Source organism: Pelodiscus sinensis, chromosome 4 (genome assembly GCF_052426305.1).
Source record: "Pelodiscus sinensis isolate ZL-2025 chromosome 4, ASM5242630v1, whole genome shotgun sequence".
Taxonomy (NCBI): Eukaryota; Metazoa; Chordata; order Testudines; family Trionychidae; genus Pelodiscus; species Pelodiscus sinensis.
In genome coordinates this window covers 54,260,161-54,279,378 of record NC_143055.1, presented here as the reverse complement: position 1 = coordinate 54,279,378, position 19,218 = coordinate 54,260,161, and the positions used below count along the sequence as shown (strand labels likewise).

Genomic DNA, 19,218 nt, shown 5'->3' with positions numbered 1-19,218 from the left:
ACTAGAAACAGTAATAAGTTGTAAGAACCCATATGATAAGATGACAGTAATAGCTACCATGAATTTGCCTGGAACAAATCATTCCAAACCAACCAAACCAACCAAATGTCCATCTTTGACAGAGTAAGTGGCCTCATATATGGGGGAAGCAGTAGATAAACTCAATATATATCATAATAAGACTTAGAGAAATTGGAGGATTTGGCCACGAGAAATCTGATGAGGTTCAACAAAGACAAGTGCAGAGTCCTGCACTTGGGACAGAAGAATCCCAAGCATTGTTACAGACTGGGGACCAACCAGCTAAGTAGTAGTTCTGCAGAAAAAGGCCTGGGGATTACAGTGGATGAGAAGCTGGATATGAGTCAACAGTGTGCTCTTGTAGCTAAGAAGGCTAATGGCATATTAGGTTGCATTAAGAGGAGCATTGCCAGCAGATCCAGAGATGTCATTATTCCAGATTATTTGGCTCTGGTGAGGCCACATCTGGAGTAGTGTGTCCAGTTCTGGGCCCCCCACTACAAAAAGGATGTGGACGCATCCGAGAGGGTCCAGTGGAGGGCAACCAAAAGGATTAGGGGGCTGGAGCATATGACCTATGAGGAGAAGCTGTTTAGTCTGCAGAAGCAAAGAGTAGGGGGAATGGAAGGGGGATTTGATAGCAGCCTTCAACTTCCTGAAGGGAATTTCCAAAGAGGATAGAGAAAGGCTGTTCTCAGTGGTGACAGATGGCAGAACAAGGAGCAATGGTCTCAAGTTTAGTGGGAGAGGTCCAGGTTAGTTTTTCTTAATATCCATTTCACTAGGAGAGTTGTGAAGCACTGGAATGGGTTAGCTAGGGAAGTAGTGGAGTCTCCATCCCTAGAGATGTTTAAGTCTCAGCTTGACAAAGCGCTGGCTGGGTTTATTTAGTTGGGATTGATCCTGCCTAGAGTAGGGGGCTGGCCTTGATGACCTTCTGAGGTCTTTTCCAGTTCTATTATGCTGTGAACCTACAGGTGTGCATCCTGTAAGACATTGATGTTAGCAGTTAACATGAAGCTTAAGACTTGCAAACTTTGGCATAGATAAACTTAAGTAGATCATAAGTTATAAGAAATGGATGTAGGAAGTGAGGGCGAATCTTGGGCACATGACCTCCAATGACCATAGAACAGGTGCCGGCATCAGCTTCTGGAAGGTTCTAGATGGAACATCTGACCACAAAGAGTTCCATGGCAACTAACTGATGTATATGGTAATGGGCTGAAATCAGAGATATACTAACCTATAGGAAAAGGACACCCTGGCATTGCTAAGGAGAGGAAATATAAATAAGTTTAAGGGTAACCCCTCTTCATATGCATTAGACCTGGTAATGTCAGTGTAACAGCCTGTACTTATAAAATTAGCAACCCAGGGCAGCAAAGGTAGAGACCTAGATCTTGGGAGAGGCTAGAACGGTGGCCACTGGTAAAGACAAGGAAGGTAACAATAATAAGGAAAATAAGGGCTAGCAACCAGGTTCTGAAAAGCATAGCGTAAGTATGGATATTACAATGTACTTTCTGTATTATCTCTGTTTTATTTCTATCCACCTGAGTTAGCATAGATCTGTAAATAAGTGATTTGTAAATATACTATAAGAAATATTTTATGAGTGTTGCACCTGTGCACACTGGGGTTCCCAAATGTAAAATCTCTCTCTCATTTTCTACGGGATGACAGAATGCACTTTTGTCCTGCCACCCTTCTGCTCTCAGCCACACAGTCTCTTCCTTCCCCAGTGCTTCAGGAGGGCGATGCCATGTGGACTCTCCCCTTTCCTCTTCCCCACTGCTTGGAGGAATCTGGGGCTGCCACAGACTCAGCCCAGCTCTCCCTGGCAGCCAAAGGGGCGGTGAGACTGGTACCCGGAGCAGGGGGTGTATGTGTGAGAGAGAGACTGGCATTGGCACAGCCTCAGCCCTGGCCATCTCCGGAGGCTGGGGGTGGGACTGAGACACTGGCTCTGGCATGGTCCCAGTCCTCCCCAGCAATGAGCCCTCCCCGACGCAAGAGACTGGTGCTGGCTCAGCCTCAGACCTCTCCCCTCCCCTGTCCCCCCACAACCAGAGGAGGGGCAAGAGACCGGTGGGGGCAGACCCTGAGCCTCCCGCCAGCTGGGGAAGAGGTGCCGAGAGATTGACGCTAGTGTGGGTCTGGGTCCTCCCCAGCAGTCGGGAGTGCTGAGAGACTGGGGCAGGCACGATCCCAGTCCTCCCCAGCAGCTGAGTGAGCCAAGAGACTGGTACTGATGTGGCCCCCAGCCCTCGCTGGAGGCCAGAGGGAGGGAAGGAGAGAGTCACTGCTGGTGCAGCTTCGGCCCTCCCAGGCAGCCGGGTAAAAAACTATGACCGTACCCCTAGAGAGGCGGGCTGGTGAGCACGCTGAGCAGGGGACACAGCCCACTAGTAACAGAAACAATTTTTCTGGCCCTGATCCTGGGATCAGGACCTGTCAACTCTCAGAGTAATATATGGGAATTGTGGGATCAGGCTATAGACAGTAGGAGTACATTATAATGTGATCTTTTCTGTATCACAAACTGAACATGATCCAACAATGAGATGCACTCACCAAAAAGGTAACAAGTCTGGGATGTATTAACTAGAGTGTCAAAGCTAAGACATTGGAGATAACAGTTCTGTTCCACTCAGCTCTGGTGAAGCCTCAGCTGGACTATTTTGTACAGTTTGGAGAGCCTGCGCAGATACAAAATTTGTATCCGTATCTCCCAAAATGGTCCACAGATGTGGATACCGGTGGCAATAAAAGTAATATCTGCAAATTTTTAGGGCTCTCCCAGTTTGGGTAGCGCACTTTAAGGAAGAGAGAAACAAACTGCAGGAAGTCAGCCCAATGGAAAGAAATACTGGAATTCCCATCACTAGAGGGTCTTACAAAACAGACTATATCTGATAAGTGTTGGTCTATACCTAGGTTAGACAATCACAGGGAGCTGGAGTTGAATTCTCAAATTTCCTTCTAGGCCTACATTTCTATGATTCTATTACTTTAACAGAAAAAAGTTTTTTGTACAATTTATTTACACTGTGTAATTAATGCAACTGTAAATCACAACTTATTCATATTTCTTGTTTGCATGGACTTTCCTGTCATCATTTTGCAGTTGCATTCGTGCTTATATGATGAAAGTTAAGAGCATTTTACAGCATCTGAAAGTTTGAGGGTACAGGAAAAGGTGTTTATTTTTAAAGCAAGTTGATTAGATTTCAAATTGATAATGTCACATTACATAAAATATGAAAAGCACCACAATTTGTTAACTGCACTACATTTAAGGTTGGCTTTTGTTGCGTGCTGACTATTAAATAAATAGAAAGCTTTTAAAATAAAAATTAAGTTATATTACCAAACAGCAGGTATCAGGCTCATAACCATAGACTAATTGTTTCTCCAGAGAAAAAGCTCCATGACAGCACAGTCAGCCTATTTCTTCAATTAATTACAACTGTAAATCTAATCTGGAAGTACTGTGCTATTCTCTCTGGAAAATGCTAGTATTTTGAAGTATTTCAGGTCAGATTCTTTTAAATAAAAGTTGTTGCAATTTACTTTATTGGGTTAAAAAGTACTTCTGTATAAACATCACTCTCTCCACAAATGAATAATTTGATCTAATTCCAGAAATTAGCTTGTTTTATGCTCTTAAATTCCTTTGTGTAGATATTTGAAAATACAGCTAGGAACATCTGAAAATTTTACCCACCATCAATATTCACTCCCTAGGAGAAAGCAATAGTGAGTCCTAATTACTTTGAAAAACAAAGCTGCTTCATCAGCTAATAATCTTACCATCTACTCTCACAGCCAGGTAAGCACGAGTTCTGCATGGCAGCACATTGTCTTCACAGTTTAAACATATTCACACACCAACCACCACACATTGCTAAGCTAGTTTGTTGCTATGGTTGAACAGCTTAAGTTTGACAGAAATTAAAACAGGAAATTTTCTGAATCACCTGAAGTCTAATTCAGTAATTTAGTATATATGTACTACTTGAAATACGTCTAGGGTAGACAGATCTTCAGTATTGTCATGGACAGTCTGGTATTTTCACCTCTGTCCAGTTTAAAAAAAAAAAATCAGAAAATACCCGTGTCCGATTTTTTCCCCCCTGCCAGGAGACAAAATTACCAAACACCTGGCAATCCTATCACACTCAGCAACTGGGCTCAGCTGCCACCCCATCCGAGCCCCGTCTCCTCCCCCTCTCCTCCTCCCTCCACTACCTGGTTCTGCAAGGGAGCTCTCTTCCAGCACAGAGTAAAAGAAACAAGATGGCCACCAGCAAAAAAGTCCCAAAGGTCTTAAAGGGGTCATGCTGGGTTTTGTATTTTTGTATTTTTTTTGGCTTAACAACATTGGGGTCCCTTTTTTTTTTTTCATTAAGCCATCTGGTAACCCTAAACAGGTGGGTCAAGAATTTAGGTTAAAGGTGCTTTGTTTTATTTTTCTTATAAATTCCAATGTGCTTAAAATAGTGCACTGAGACTGTACTTCAGTTGAAAAAGTATTCAGCTTATAAGTAAAGAAAGATGTATGATTATTAACTCTAGGTGTATTTTCATACATACCTTTCATTTGACTCAATCCCTTCAGCATTACACAAGGTACTTGTAATGAGCAGGGGTGGCTGCTCACTGACCCCGAGCAGGGAAGAACTCCTCTCCAAGCCCAGACAGGCCAAGCCGGGTCCTGCCCCTTGAACTCCATGGAGGCCAAGGGGCAGGGCTGGGCTAGGAGCATAAAAGCCCAGTCCAGGAGCTCAATAGAGCTTTAGCCACTGGAGGAAGCAGAGGCCTGCCCTGAGTTCCCAAGCCATGAGGGCCCAGAGGACCTTGCAGAGGCTGAGGACTGACATGGACTGTTCTTGCTCCAAAGAAGAGACCTTCTACACCTTGCCTAAGGGTTCAGACTACCATGACCCTGAGGACCAGCAGCCAGCATGGAGCTAGGTAGATGCGGAAGGGGAAATTAGGAAGTGGCCCAAGGGAAGCTGATAGCTGATTTCATAAGATTTTGGAGTGCCAGCGTGTTGTGGGCCAAATCCCCGCTGACTCCAGTGGCAACCAGGGCTGCCATTGCTAGGCCCCTTGGCCCGGGACGTGGTGGAGCAGGCAGGGCTCACGTCCCCTTGCCACCACACATGCTGGGTAGGAGTCACTTGTTCCTGGGCAACTCAGGCCCTGTGGTTTGAAAGGGGCTGCTGGACCTTTACATACAAGCCTGAGCACAGATCAGGGGCCCAGGACTAAGCTAGCCATCTTACAGTACTTTTATGCAAATTATTTAGCACTAAAAGTAAAAAAACAATTGCAGTGTAGTCACAGATAATAGTAAAATACAGTGATTCACAGATTATGCTGGCAGACTGAACCACAGCTGTTAATATGTACTAAATAATCTGAATTAAACCACTGTGTGGATGCTTGCATTCAGAATTAAAAGTACCTTATTTGGGTATCATGTAATTAACTTTGGAAGCAATTTACAGCAAACCAAGTAAGGTGGCCTTAATTCTCAATGAATCTACATCTTTGGGGTTTAATGCAGATTAACTGTTAACATGAACTAATTTAGATTAATTTTTCCTGAATGCCTCTTAAAACAAGCCCTGAGAAGTAGATGGGTTTGGAACTTTTTTGTATTCTATAGCCATTCAGCACTGTAGTTGGCTCTACTAGTGTTATTCAAGTTGCATGTCCATAATATATAAATCAATTATCCATTTGAAATCAAATTTCTTCCAGAAGAACGTCTGCACATTCATACACTTGGAATGTGCTTACAATCAAAGTTGACCAAGCAGAACTTTCTAGTAGTAATAGTGTCTGTTAGTGCTCTTGTGTGTGCCCTGCCTTTCTCTGGTTATAAAGCAGTATCCTTTTCTTTGAATGGTCTCTGCATGTGTTCAAGCCACATCTACATTACAAAGTTATATATAAAAAACAAAATCACATGAGTACAAAGCTACCACAGTTAGTACAATTGCTTGTGTGCACAAATTTAAAACTTTAACCAAAGATTGCAGATGACCTTTGTGATGGTAAGGAGGAGTGCTGGCCAGCACTCAGTGACTAACAGGTTAAACTCAGATAGCTGGGGGTGCTGGTAGGAAGCTAAAAAAGCCAATGAGAGACTGTTTAAATTTAAAGATATACCTGCCTGTTGCTCTCTCTGTGTGAGTTTAAGCAAGGAGATGGGGGGGGGGGGGGAGATGAACTAACCCAGGCAGGACTACCATGCCTAAAAGGAATACTGGGCATGGAAATGGACTGGACCTTGAAGTGGATCATGAGTAGATAGGGGAAAATGTATATTTAGTTTCAATCAGGCTATTTTCTTTGAGGTTTTTTTTTTGGTTGGTTGGTTAAGCATCTGTAAAATCCATGCCCCACCCTCCCATTCACGATCTCTGATAGATTAGAAATACAAACTGTTATCTAAGGTGTGTTTTCTCAGTTGCTCTGTAACACCTAGCAACCAAATATGCTTTATCAAAGCTATCTCTTTGTTTTGTTAAACTCATTTTTAAGTAGCAAAAGCTCTGTGTATGTGTGCCTAAGACTAAGAGGTCAGTTTGCTTTTGGTTTTTTCCTCACTCTGTGTTAAGAGAGCTTGAAGGGAGGGAGGTACACATCTGGAAAAAGTTCAAGTGCTTCTTTCTGGATTTCAGAAGAAGGAGTTTTGTTTTTTAACACTCGATGGTGGCAGTTACCTCCCAAGGGCAGAAGCTTATAGAGGTAAGGTGTTTAAGATCACTTGTGGGCCCCCATATTCTGTACTCTGAGTGCCAAAGTGGGGAACAGCCTTGACAACCTCCATGGAAGTTTCATCAAGGACTCTCAGGAGGATTCAAGAGGCATGCCTGTGTACATAAATAAAATGCTCTACATGCTCCCCTCTCCAATCTATCTCTAGAGGGCAATGAAAAGCCTGTATTGTTATAGAAGAGGTAGTAGTACAATCAAGTAATGTAATGAAGAGTCAAAAGCAATGTCCTGCTATTTGTGGGGAGAGGACAAATTGGGGTGGTGGTAGTCAGGGGAGCCTACAATGGAAATTTTTTCTACACACTTGACTAAGGTTCCTTCCCCTGCATCAGACACAACCATGCTTAACTGGCAGGAATGGCTGGATTGCGGTGAAGTAAACAATGGGACCTGGGTCACTGCACAGCTGGATCTATTGATCACTGGCACTCCATCCTTCTCCTCACTGTTCATGGCAGTGACATGTGACTTGGGCTCTTTGCTCAATATTCTCCAATCTCCAGTGAGTGTGTACTCTGTAAAAACATCATGGTCTATGGTTTAGCACCTGACTGACTAATGGCCTCCCTGACCTTTTGATAAGCTTGCCACATCTTCTAACCTGTCACATAGAATTACTGCTAGTCCCGGTCACACTGCTTCTTCCTGCATCCCCTTTACGTTTCTAAAGTTGTATCAGAGCAGTGCCTGCAAAGCCTCTTCTCCCCTCCAGACAGCAGCATGTCTGGAACATATAGTCACCCAGACAGTTGCTTCAGTAGGGGAAAGCTGCTAGCTGACCAGCTTTTCAATCACAATCAGGAAAATAAGATTCAAAATCTGCAACGCTTTAAAGGGGAGGGCTTGCTTCTGGGTTCATTGGCTCTGGGCAACGGCGTTTTCAATGGTGAAAACTGAGAAGCATTGTGGGACAGCTGCTGGAGGCATAGATAATCCAGCATCTACATGCACAGTTCATTAACCTAAGCTCAATGACACTCAAAGAGATGATGTTACATCAATGTAACAGGGCACTTCCATTGACGGGAGACAAATTATGTGTAGCTACATACACAACAAGATTGATATAAGTTGCTGTGCATTAATATGACTTTGTAGTGTAGATTAGGCCTCTATTCTTGGGAGTTTGAGAAGCAGCACTTCCTTAGGACAAGCCAGCCTAAATAAACAGACTGTAATACTGTTAAGTGAATTATGCATCTGATCTAGATGCTTGATCTAAGGAATAAGCCTTATGCATTCTTAGCATCTAGAATGTGTAGTTTAGATTCCTTTAATGGAAGTAAAGGTTAGGGGGGAAAGGCAGGCAAATATATGACCTGGCTGAATTTTTACCATTTTGAGAGAAAGATTTAGTTTAGGATGAAAGGCCACTTTCTTTAAAAAAACAAAAAAACAAACAAAAAAAAGCCCTATCACAAAATAGGATCAGTCAAAGAGCCAAAGCTCACTCACTCTTTTTATGAATGTAATAGCTGCAGAAAAATCTGTCAGTTAAGATGATCCAGGGATCATATTCCCACTGGTTTAAAGGGAGGCTTTATAGGTTGTGGTCCCATAAGGATGTGTGTCCTCTATATAGCACGTTGATGGATTTGGCAGAATTATTGTTCTCATATGTATGTGAAATTGCACACACACACACACACACACACACACACACACACAGCACTAGACATAATATTGACAGTTACTTTAAAGCAGTTTTTTCCTAGTTATCAATTTAAATTTTCACATTTCTGGAAAAATAAGGGTTTCAGACAACCAGTGGGTATCAGATAACGTAGTAGATGCAGAGATTCAAAAATCAAAGTTGAAATGTTAGAACACAACACCGCTTCAATATATAAATAGCCTTAAGTCAAACAATTTATTACTCTGCATTTCTGTAGATTTTTAACATAGTTAGAAAAATATTTTAATTGCTTTGTGAAATCAACATTCATTGACATTTACAAATAATTTAATCCTACTAAGCCTAAATATAGATGAACATCAACCACTTCAAATATTTTGGTGTGGAAAATAAATGAGGTATTTACTACACATGTACCTCAGTTTACATGCTTGATAATATTTAACTACATGGGGTTAATCAAAGGAAGCTATTAGGGAGAACGAAACAAGAAATGAGAGAGACACCTCCAAAGAGACAACCAAGGATATGCAAGGTGTTTAACCTGACCCATGTCTTGGTTTCTCAAAGCAAGACCTTAGGATGTAACAGCTTACAATGCCTCTTAAAAATATTGTGATTTTCCAATTTTAAATGGAATGCCTTGAACTAGGATAATACTTTTAAGTGGTTATGCTGCTAAATTAGTCAATATTTAAACACAATTAGAGTCAAGTAACAATATAAATTTGTAAAGCTTTTTTTTCCAGGTTATGCTGTTTGGATTTTTTTTAAATGACACTGTGCTTTGTTAATCTTCCTGAATAATCAGATCACAATCAACACATTTCACAGCACTTGCTGGAGGGTGGCAAAATCTGGTCTTTAATAAGCATAAAAGGAAAATGCAGTAGAAAGTTGTTTATTAATGGAATAATATGGAAGCAACAGAAGTTCTATTTAGGACATACAGCTGTTAGGTGATAAGATGTTATCTTATCAACAGTCTTCCATCATCAGGAAAACCAATCCACTTGGCATCATTTTTGCAATGACTTACTACAGGTTGGACCTCGCTTATCTGGCACCCTTGGGACCTAGCCTGTCCCAGACAAGAGCATTTGCCAAACCAGGGGAGGTCCCAGCAGTCAAGGGGGCCAGCAACTCAGCCAGGAGCCCTGTGTTGGGAGAGGTGTGATGTGGAGAAGCAGCAGGGAGTTCTGGACCCTGCAACTGGACAGTAGCAAGAGGCTGGCAGTGGCAGATGTGAAGTTCTGGCCCTAGCTGTCGAGCTCGGGGGTGGTGGCCATTGCCAGTCCCCAAGCTCTGCAACCAGAACTGAAGCTTTGCAGCTGCTGACCCCTTACTACTGTCCAGCCACAAGGGCCAGAACTCCCTGCTGCTTCCCACACCTCCCCTCCCCCAATACAGGGCTCCCAGCTGAGTTGCTGGCCCCCTCTGCAGCTCCTGCCCCACAGCCTGACCTCCCTATACCCAAGTTCTGTGGTCCAGGAACATCCAAGGTCCTACCAGACTATGGATGTTGCCTGACCAGAGAATCCTGGTTAAGGGAGGTGCAACCTGTACTAGATCCATAGATACCAAGAAAGCGCTCTGAAGACGCGGTGACAGTATAATAGTGGCTAAAAGTCCTTTTAATATCTTTTGGAAACAGAAAGATACAACGTAGTTAAAACTTTAATATGAAAAATAAAATCTTTCCATTAATGTCTTACTATCCTCTTAATAGTATAGCCTTCTCATCACTCTGATGAAATGAACAAAGAAAACAATTCTACTTACATATGTATTTATGATTTCAGGATGCAGGTTGCAAGGGAATATCCCTACTCTGCCTAACCAATGAAAGCTAGTCTAAATGCAAGTTCCTGAAAAAGCCTTAAGTCTTCATCCCCAAAGGCATTTTAACTAGTTTTCTATTGATATATTTAGTTATTTCAATTCTCCGAAACAAATTGCTTCTTCAAAGTAATCACCAACGCCACTCCATGTTCATAGGTGTAGTTTGATTTCTATATTTGGTGTGGCAATGGATGGGGAGGTGAAGCGAGGTAGGGGTGTATCTTGCGCTCTAGATGCAGAAGGTGAGGCTTGGCAAGGTAGGGATTGAAGGTGGAGGGATTGACAAAGGTGATTTTGATTCAAGGCTCAGTGCAGGAGGTTCTGAGTGTAGAAGGGATTCCAAATGCAACGAGGTTAAATCAGAACTGGGCAAAATACGACATGCAGGACATATCTGGCCTGACAACCCATAGCATCTGGCCTTCAGATCCCGCAGGGAGCCCCAGGAAGGCTCAGAAATGTGGCTGTGGGGAGGTTTCACTTTAAAAACTGAGCCTGGAGGGGATGGGGGAAAGTTTTAAAAGCTGCTCCTGCCCCCAGCACAATTTCGATAGGCAGCTTCTGGCCAGAAACTTGTCAATGGGAGCCACCTGTTTCAATAACAAGCAGCCATGAAACACAAGGGGCTCAGTTATTCACAGAGCACATGGCTGCAGCCTGTGAGAGAGAGGAACAGGAAAGGAGCCAGATTCAGGAACAGGCTGCTGGCTGTTAAGTCTCCTAGCCAGAGCCTGCCTCTGGCACCCCAGCCCCCCATTTCCCAACTCTCTGCCCCCCACCCTACATATCCAAATCCTCTGCCCCCTCCTGCACTCATATCTACTCCCAGATCTGGCACCCTAATCCCCTGCCCCAGATCAGTCCCTGTCTGCCCTAGCTCACAATCCAATCCCTTACAGCCCAGTCCAGTGCCCCAAGTCACAACTGCCTTCTTCACCCAAACTCCCTCCTTTACCTCAAGCTCCCTTCTGCACCAAGCCTCCATCCGAGACCCTGAAACTCTTCCATTAATATCAGGAAAGAGTACGGCCCTCAACCACTTCCCAAATTCTTGGAACAGCACCCTCCCCACTCTGGTAAAAGTTGTCCACCCCTGGGTTAGATGTGGGGAGCTGTTCCCCAGCCAGTCATCCCTTAAACCTTCCACAAAGGGGTGATAGTGGCAGGGAGTGGGGGAATGGTACATAGTTTCCCATGAGGTCCCTGGGTGTGGATCTGACTCAGGTCACAGCTGCTCCAGGGGATGAGGGTGTCGTGCCCTCCCCCACAACACCCCTGGCTGACCAAGACCCAGAATTCAGGTTCACTCACTTGGGCTGTACACTGTACAGACAGATAGAAAAACAGCTGTGTAACCTAGCTCTCCTGAGTCACTGTGTTCCTGCCCTCCATTTCCACAAACCATGAGGAGGAAATCAACCAACTAGCATTAAACATTTGGTTGGCTGAATCCCAACTTTCCACCATTTCCTCCTAGGATCTGAAGTGGAGGGGAGCAAGCAGCAATGCCACATGCTGTGTGCCTGCTGGTTAATTTACCATGTGATCTATGCGGTAAGTCAACAGGAGCTGCTCCCCCGCCCCACATTACAGCACCCACATGGGCACACTGACCAACCAGCAGAGCATTTCTCTTATCACTGCTCATCCTGCCCCTCCCCCCACAACTATACCCCACAGAGAAGTAGTAGTGTTAAGGGAGAAACCTGAATGTGCCCCCCCTGTGGCCAGACAGCCCGCCTCCATCACATCCATCTTATTTGCCTCTCTGAAGCATACAGGGCAGAGAAGGAGCAGTAAAATCAGAATAGTCTATGCTGGCTCATCTGATCCTGAGAAGCTGAAACATAGATATGAGGAGAGATCAGGATATGCGAGACTGCCACCGGCTGGCACCTATGTTGATTCGAACACACACACAGTCCCTGGAAGAGGAATTTCCCACTGAGAAAAGAATGCCCAGTACTTCCAATTTAGTTATCTCTCTTACAAGTGTAAAGTAAGTTCACAACTCCCTTGTAAGAACTGGTCTCACAAAAGACACAAAAGCCCCATTTGGCATGACAGATAAGAAAGAGAAATACGTGACCCCATGAGTATAAAAGATGGGCCCAGCACACACTCACTTGGAGTGTCATTCTACCCTCTACCTGCTGGTCGGGTTAGGTGTTTGACCTCCCGAGGTTCTATGGGGACGCCCACCTCGTATTTTCGTCTTTCCTAGGAATTGAGGGACCGGCCCTGGCCTGACATGCTGGAGTCGAGAGGCACAGAAGGGGGTAAAAATTGTACCTGGATGTGGTCCTCTGTCTTAAGTGTACACATAGAAAGAGTAAGCTGTTACTTGGTACCATTATTTCTATTTTTCTATCTTTATCTTCTTTGTAACTATTTTTAAGATCCATATTTTGCTAGCAATATCTATATTTTGCTAGTAGTTAAGAAATAGAGCAATAGCCATTGTAACCATATGATTTATAAGCTTCTTTAATAAACCTGTAACTGTTTAAGCTTTAACCTGACTCCTTCAGTTGCTGTAACAGAACCAAGCACAATTTAAAAGAACTTCAGCCGGTCTTAAGGGACAGATATAGGGAGCCCTGACCGTCGGCTGACACCCCCCATACACAATCTGCTTCTGTGGCACATCCAATTGGATGGGCAATGCCTCCCAAGGTCTCAATCAACACCCATGTCCATATTCTGTTTTGCTAAGTAGCTTTCAACCTAATCTCCAAAAGCTCCTCTTTTCCAGGCAAGAAGCATCCAGAATCTGCAGTTAAATCATCAGGCCATAGATTGTTGCATTAGAACATGGAGAATCTTAGAGGATGCTGTTCTTTTTTAAAATCAGATCCACAGATATATGGAAGAGCTTATACTAATCACAACACTCTGCAACTGGCGCAGTTAACAGAATACTATGCTAAGTTCTAGATCTTTTAGGCTATACCTACACTAAGAGTTTTCTTGGCAAAAAATATGCTAAAGATTTATTGCAAGAAGAGGGATTTTTGCACAAAAAGGTAACGTCCATACTGCTTGTTTTTGCACAAAAACCCCAGCACAAAAAATGGATTGGCAGAAAATATGCAATGAGATCATGACTTACGCAAATGATTCCCTCATTAGCATATTTTTATATAATCTCAATTGAAGTATCCATTGTCTAGATCAGCATCTCCCAAAACTTAATGATTTATCTAACACCTTAAAAAAAAAAAAGAGTTATATAACACTGAATTTATGGAACATCAAGCTTCTGTATCAGAATTGGGAACTTCTTATTAATCTGTAACAGACTATGGAGAAGAAATTTTCATATATCTGGTGAAGTTATCTCCCAAAATTAAACAAAGTAAACCAGAACAGCATTCAAAGCAGAGTGTATCTAGGTGTAAATATGAAGCTGTACTGGAACTACAAGTATTTTCAGATTTAGTTACAGTTTACAATAAAGATACAAAGGGAATTCATGTTAGCCAAAGAGATTAAAAGGAATAAGAATGGATTCCACAAATCTTCTGGCAATCTTAGGCAGGAGGGAGGCAACAGGAGAGAGAGAGAGAGAGAGAAGGCCCATTAATAATTATAAAGGTGTGGTATGGTGAACAAAGTAGTTGCATGCTACATAAGTGCTTAAAGATTGGTCTAATTTTCTTAACAAAACAAAAACTTGACAATGAAAAACAAGGACACCCTCGCAATAGTAGTGATAGAAATGTAGCCGTGTCAGTCTGGTGTAGCTGAAACAAAACAGGACTATATAGCACTTTAAAGACTAACAAGGTGGTTTATTAGGTGATGAGCTTTTGTGGGCCATATCCACTTCCTCAGATCAAATAGTGGAAGATATGGTTGTGACAATATGGAAATGCATCTGGCCCACGAAAGCTCATCACCTAATAAGCCATCTTGTTAGTCTTTAAAGTGCTATATAGTCCTGTTTTTTGTCCTTGCAATAGTAGTTACTCATTAGTTCAAACCGAATGCAAGGAAATCTCTCCTTCGATAGCTCAGCTCTGGATTCAGATCATAATTTTAGGTTGAAGCCCCTCCCTTCCGACAGGAAACAGGTAAGAAAATACTTGAAAGGAGTATAAATGTAATGAGATGCAGTAAGGGAACTACCTAATGAATTTACTAAGCAGCTATCAATTATTTTGTGAAGTCATAGAAAATGACAACGCATCAAAGGATTTTTAAAGAACAAAAATAAGTAGGCATGGAAGGATTAATTTTTTGATTACTAAAGGTCAGCCAACATTGATTTCTCTGTACATGCACACAAACAGATAAAATAATATTTTCATATGTAATAAATGAAATTTAGAAATAGGTGAAGTAAGAAAAATGCTGCTTGATAATTTAGTTTGATTTAAAGTTAACTTCATCTACTGACATGTGATGTTGACAATTTGTGATGTTATGGATAAAGATTTCACTTTTTAAATTTCAACCTCTGTCGTTAAATTGTCTGAACTTTGCATAAGTTCCTGCAACTGAAAATTGGAACTGATAAAAATTAAGTTGTTTAAAAATAAACACTGATGTTGTTCATCAATTATAAAAAGTAAAAATAGCATTTTGCCAAACCTATAATGGAGTTAGGTAACTCTTTAAAAATTTAGTTATCAATTATATATTAACCAAAACTGCAATGACAAATCTCACTTTGCAAAATGATGTTTGCTGGGATCTGAGCACTCCTTTATTATAACTTTCAGAGACAGTGGGGAGGGGAGGAAAGGAACCTTAAGTGCAATGATTAGCACTAAATCCAGTTTGAACGAACACTTTCATTAGGAAGATAGAAGCAGGAACAATTGCACTGCTACCAACCTGGGAGGAATTGGGAGGCAAGTCAAGCTTCATATCTACTCTATAAGGATTGCGTAACGTGACAAAGTATTGTCATACAGTATTCTAATTTGATCATGGCACTTCGCTATAAATTTAAGAATGAAACAAAATGAAAATTAAATTCACTAGATGTTACAGAAGCCAGAAAACCAATGAACTATACATAAAGATAAAAGTTAAATCCTCTCATGCTTACCTACATTATTTTAGATCTGGTCCACAAAGCATACAATCTAGTTACCAAAATAAAATGCAACTTTACACAATGAAATGCAAACTTCATACAAATAAATAGTTCTGTTCAATTGATATTAAATATGAAGCCTCAAAGCAATAAGTCATCCATTCATATTTTATGGTTATGCAGTCTAATCCACCAAAATAAGATTTACCAAGCGTATTTAGTACTGGATCAGATACAATCCATATTTTCCATGTACATACTACATAGTAAGTGCTGCATAATGGTTTCAGAACAGAGTGGTTGGAAAGATCTATTAAGTTGCTAATCTCTTTATGGCAGCAATGCTGCCAAACAGACACATCCGGGACAAACAAATTTTCAACCATTTAATTAAAAGAGTGCCATCAGACTGCTCTAAAGGATATGAAGTAAAGAATGCTATACTCAACAAATAAGGCTTTACAGTTTTCTGTAATATTTGTTTAGGTAACTGCCCAATTAAACACAACATAAGTTTACAAAATCTTCATTAAAGAGGTATAGGTGGGATTGTGCTGTACCCATGAATAAAGGAGAAAAATTATTCTGGCAAGATTTTGTTTTGTTTTTCACCTTTGTTTTGTAGAAAAAATATTAGAATTTTATTGTGCATTTTCAGATACGGCTTACTGTGGCTAATTCATCTAACATTTCAAGACTGCAAACTTCAAGCTCTGAGTCTTAATTTGAAAACAGTATCTTCCTTCCAGCATAACAAAATACATGTCAAGTTACACAGGTCCACTTTGGACCTGTCTTCAGCATTACTAGAAGGGAAGGTTACTCACCTTGTGCAGTAACAGAATCCTTCGAGAGGTGTCCTCTTGGGTGCTCCACTTAAATGTATCAGCCTCACTGTGCACAGTCCAGAGATCTTTGGTAGCAGTCTCCAGCTGCCGGTGCGTGCTGCACTATCGCTCTGAGCGACAGGCATGCACCAGTGGCCATTCCCTCCATTCTCTCGATGCCGGAGTGTGTTAGCCTGGAGAAGAGGGGAGGAGGGTGGGTGTGGAACACCCATGGGGAAACCTCTTGAAAAATTCCAGTTACTGTACAAGGTGAGTAAACTTCCCTTTTTCCATCAAGGGTCCCTGTGAGTGCTCCATTTAGGTGACTCCGCAGCAGTATTCCTGCTTGGTGGTGAGCACTCCATGATGTGGATTGGTTGCTGGACAGTATGGTAGGTCCAAAGCTAGTGTTTGAGTCCTGAAAGGACTGAATAGTGCAATGTTGAGGAAAGACGTTGAAGAAAGCCGTTGCGGTACGTACTGTACTCATGGAACACTCCCGTATAACAGTTGGTGACTATTTTCTGGGTATAATCCAGTTGTATGCATGTAGACATCCATTTGTATATTATTGTTTGGAAAACAGGTCATCCTCTGGACCAGTCCATGCACTACACAAACAGTCTAGGAGTATGTTGGAGCACTCTTGTACTTTCAAGGTAGAAAGCTAATGCCCTGTGCAACTCTAGCATGCCTTGCACACCTCCAGTCCTGCCTGACTGCTGTTCTTGGGTGGTTTCAGGAAGATCAAAGATACATATATTGGTTTGTTACATTGGACTGAGGTAGGGATCTTAGGCAGGCATTTTGGGTGGGTTCTAAGGATGACTATGTCCTTGTGGAACAACATGTATGGCGGGTACACCCTGCGTGCTACTATCTCTCTTAGCTGATGTTACTCTGAGAAAAGCTTTTTCACTGAAAGGTGGAGTAACGAGTAAGTGGCAAGCACTTGAAAGGCCGTCCCCTTAGTATATCTAGTGCTAGAGCCAAAACCCATAGTGGTGCTGGATCTCTGTAGTGGATAGAGATTCCATATCCCTTTCTGGAATCTCTTCACACACAGGTGGGGAAAACCCAGAAAAACCCCAGAAAACCTGTATGGGTGGGCACATCACAGACATAGCTATCAAGTATACACTGAAGGAACTAATTGGCAGTCCTGTGTCCCTCAGGTGGAGAATATACTCTAGCATGTCAGATATCCCCGCCATGTGTATCTAGCACTTGAGCTGAATTCCAGGCTTCAAATCAGGCCTACTTCTGCAGGTAAGTCCATCTTGTAGTGGGTCTCTGAGAATTGATCAGAATATCTGTGACCCTATGAAACCACGTTACCTCATTATTTGAAAGCCAACAAGCATCCACTCATAGATTAGTGTGTGGAGTCCACGATGTGGCATGCATCCTTTGTTCTGGGTCAGCAGTGCTCATAGCGGTGGGAGCTTGTATGGATGATGAGTGTTGAGTTGCAGTATGGGATGGTACCAGATGGGTCTCTGCCAACTGGGAGCTACCACTATGCCACTTGCTACATCCTGTTTAATGTTCAATATCGTCTGCTGTATAAGAGGTATAGATGGAAACACGTACGCCAATGGGAAGTCCCAGCAGACTGCAAATGCATCCCTGAGAGGACGTGGTCTAATGCCTGCTCTGGAACATTACAGGGGGCACTTGTAGTTGGCATGAGTTGCAACGTGTTCATTACCAAATACATTTTTCTTTTAAGAAATAGGGTTATTTGAGGGACTTATTGATTTCCCGTTCGTGGTTCTGTGGGAATGGTCTACTGAGGGCATCCAGTAATAGCTTGTCCTTGCCCAGCAAATGCATTGTAGTAGGTGTGATGTGTGTGAAACACCATCTCCATCATTTCATTTCATCCGCACAGAGGCTGAGCAATCTCATGCCTCCCTGTTTATGTAATATGTTGTTGCGGTATTGCCTGACATCAATATCACTGTTTTGTTCAACATGTGCTCAAGCAGTTGGGAGCATGCTCGTCTGACTTCCCTGAGCTCCAACACATTGGTATGGAGCCACAAACTCTGTTGTGTCCACTGTCCCTGTGGTATCATGCTCCCCACGTGGGCTCTCCATACCCGCAAGGATGTGTCTGTTGTGATAATGATATGTGGCAATGATGCCTGAAATTGAGACACTATGCATGCATTGTGCAGGATGGCCTTGACCCAAATGTGTACATGGAGTGTCCTGTGGATCGGACAGGGTCTTGGTCAATACACCAGATTTAGCCATGCCTATAATGGCCCTATATGTTGTTGAGCATGTTGGACTACAAATGTGGCTGTGTGTCCAAGTATTTGCAGGCATGTACGCACCGAGGAGCACATACCACTTGCTATCGACACAATCTATGGATTGGCAATGATGTTATAACAATGGTTGCAGTCCAGCTGCGCTGCTGTAGGAGTGAGGGAATATTTGTCCAAGTGCAAGAAGAGCCCAAGCATGTCGAGTAACTGCCTTGTTGAGTGTTATGCCCGCTGCGTGCCCCATACATGGGTGCCATGACCAAACAGTTGTCGAGATATGGCCACATGTTTATGGGCTCTCTCCATAGGTGTGTGGCTATCCCAACAAGGAACTTGGAGCGTACTCTGCATGCTGTCGACAGGCCGAAGGGGAGCACGACTGCATTTGACATGGACCTGGCTGCTGTATCCACAGCATCCAGCACTGCTTGTAATGCTGTGCAAGAGATCCGAAACCTTCCGTCATATTTGATTCAAATTGTTCCTTTATATCTTCTTGTCGATACTGAATAAAGGAATTGAAAGATGTCTGTCGTAAATATTTTGCCACTAAAGGTACATAATTAGCAATTCTGGTTGAAGGGAAACGGAGGGGTATGCCTTGGTTCCTATAACATCCATCCCCTTTATCTCCCAGTCATGATTCTGCATTCTGGCTTAGTGCTATTGCTTTCCCCCTTGAGGTGGCAGCCTCTACCACCAAATTCGGAGAAGAGTCTGAGAATAGGAATTCTACCCCCATAGGGTATTTCTTATCTATTTGCTTGG

At 42.7% G+C, this 19,218-nt stretch overlaps 1 protein-coding gene and 1 long non-coding RNA gene across 2 annotated transcripts in view; one reads left to right on the top strand and one right to left on the bottom strand.

Annotated features, from left to right (window-relative positions):
- The window catches only part of TUSC3 (tumor suppressor candidate 3), a 274,534-nt gene that overhangs the window by 236,154 nt on the left and 19,162 nt on the right, over window positions 1–19,218 (bottom strand). The gene's annotated exons all lie outside the window — the stretch shown is intronic.
- On the top strand, window positions 1,291–18,976 carry LOC112546679 (uncharacterized). Its single transcript, XR_003090392.3, has 3 exons — window positions 1,291–1,520; window positions 17,347–17,440; window positions 18,759–18,976. It is a non-coding gene; the product is annotated as an uncharacterized LOC112546679 (long non-coding RNA).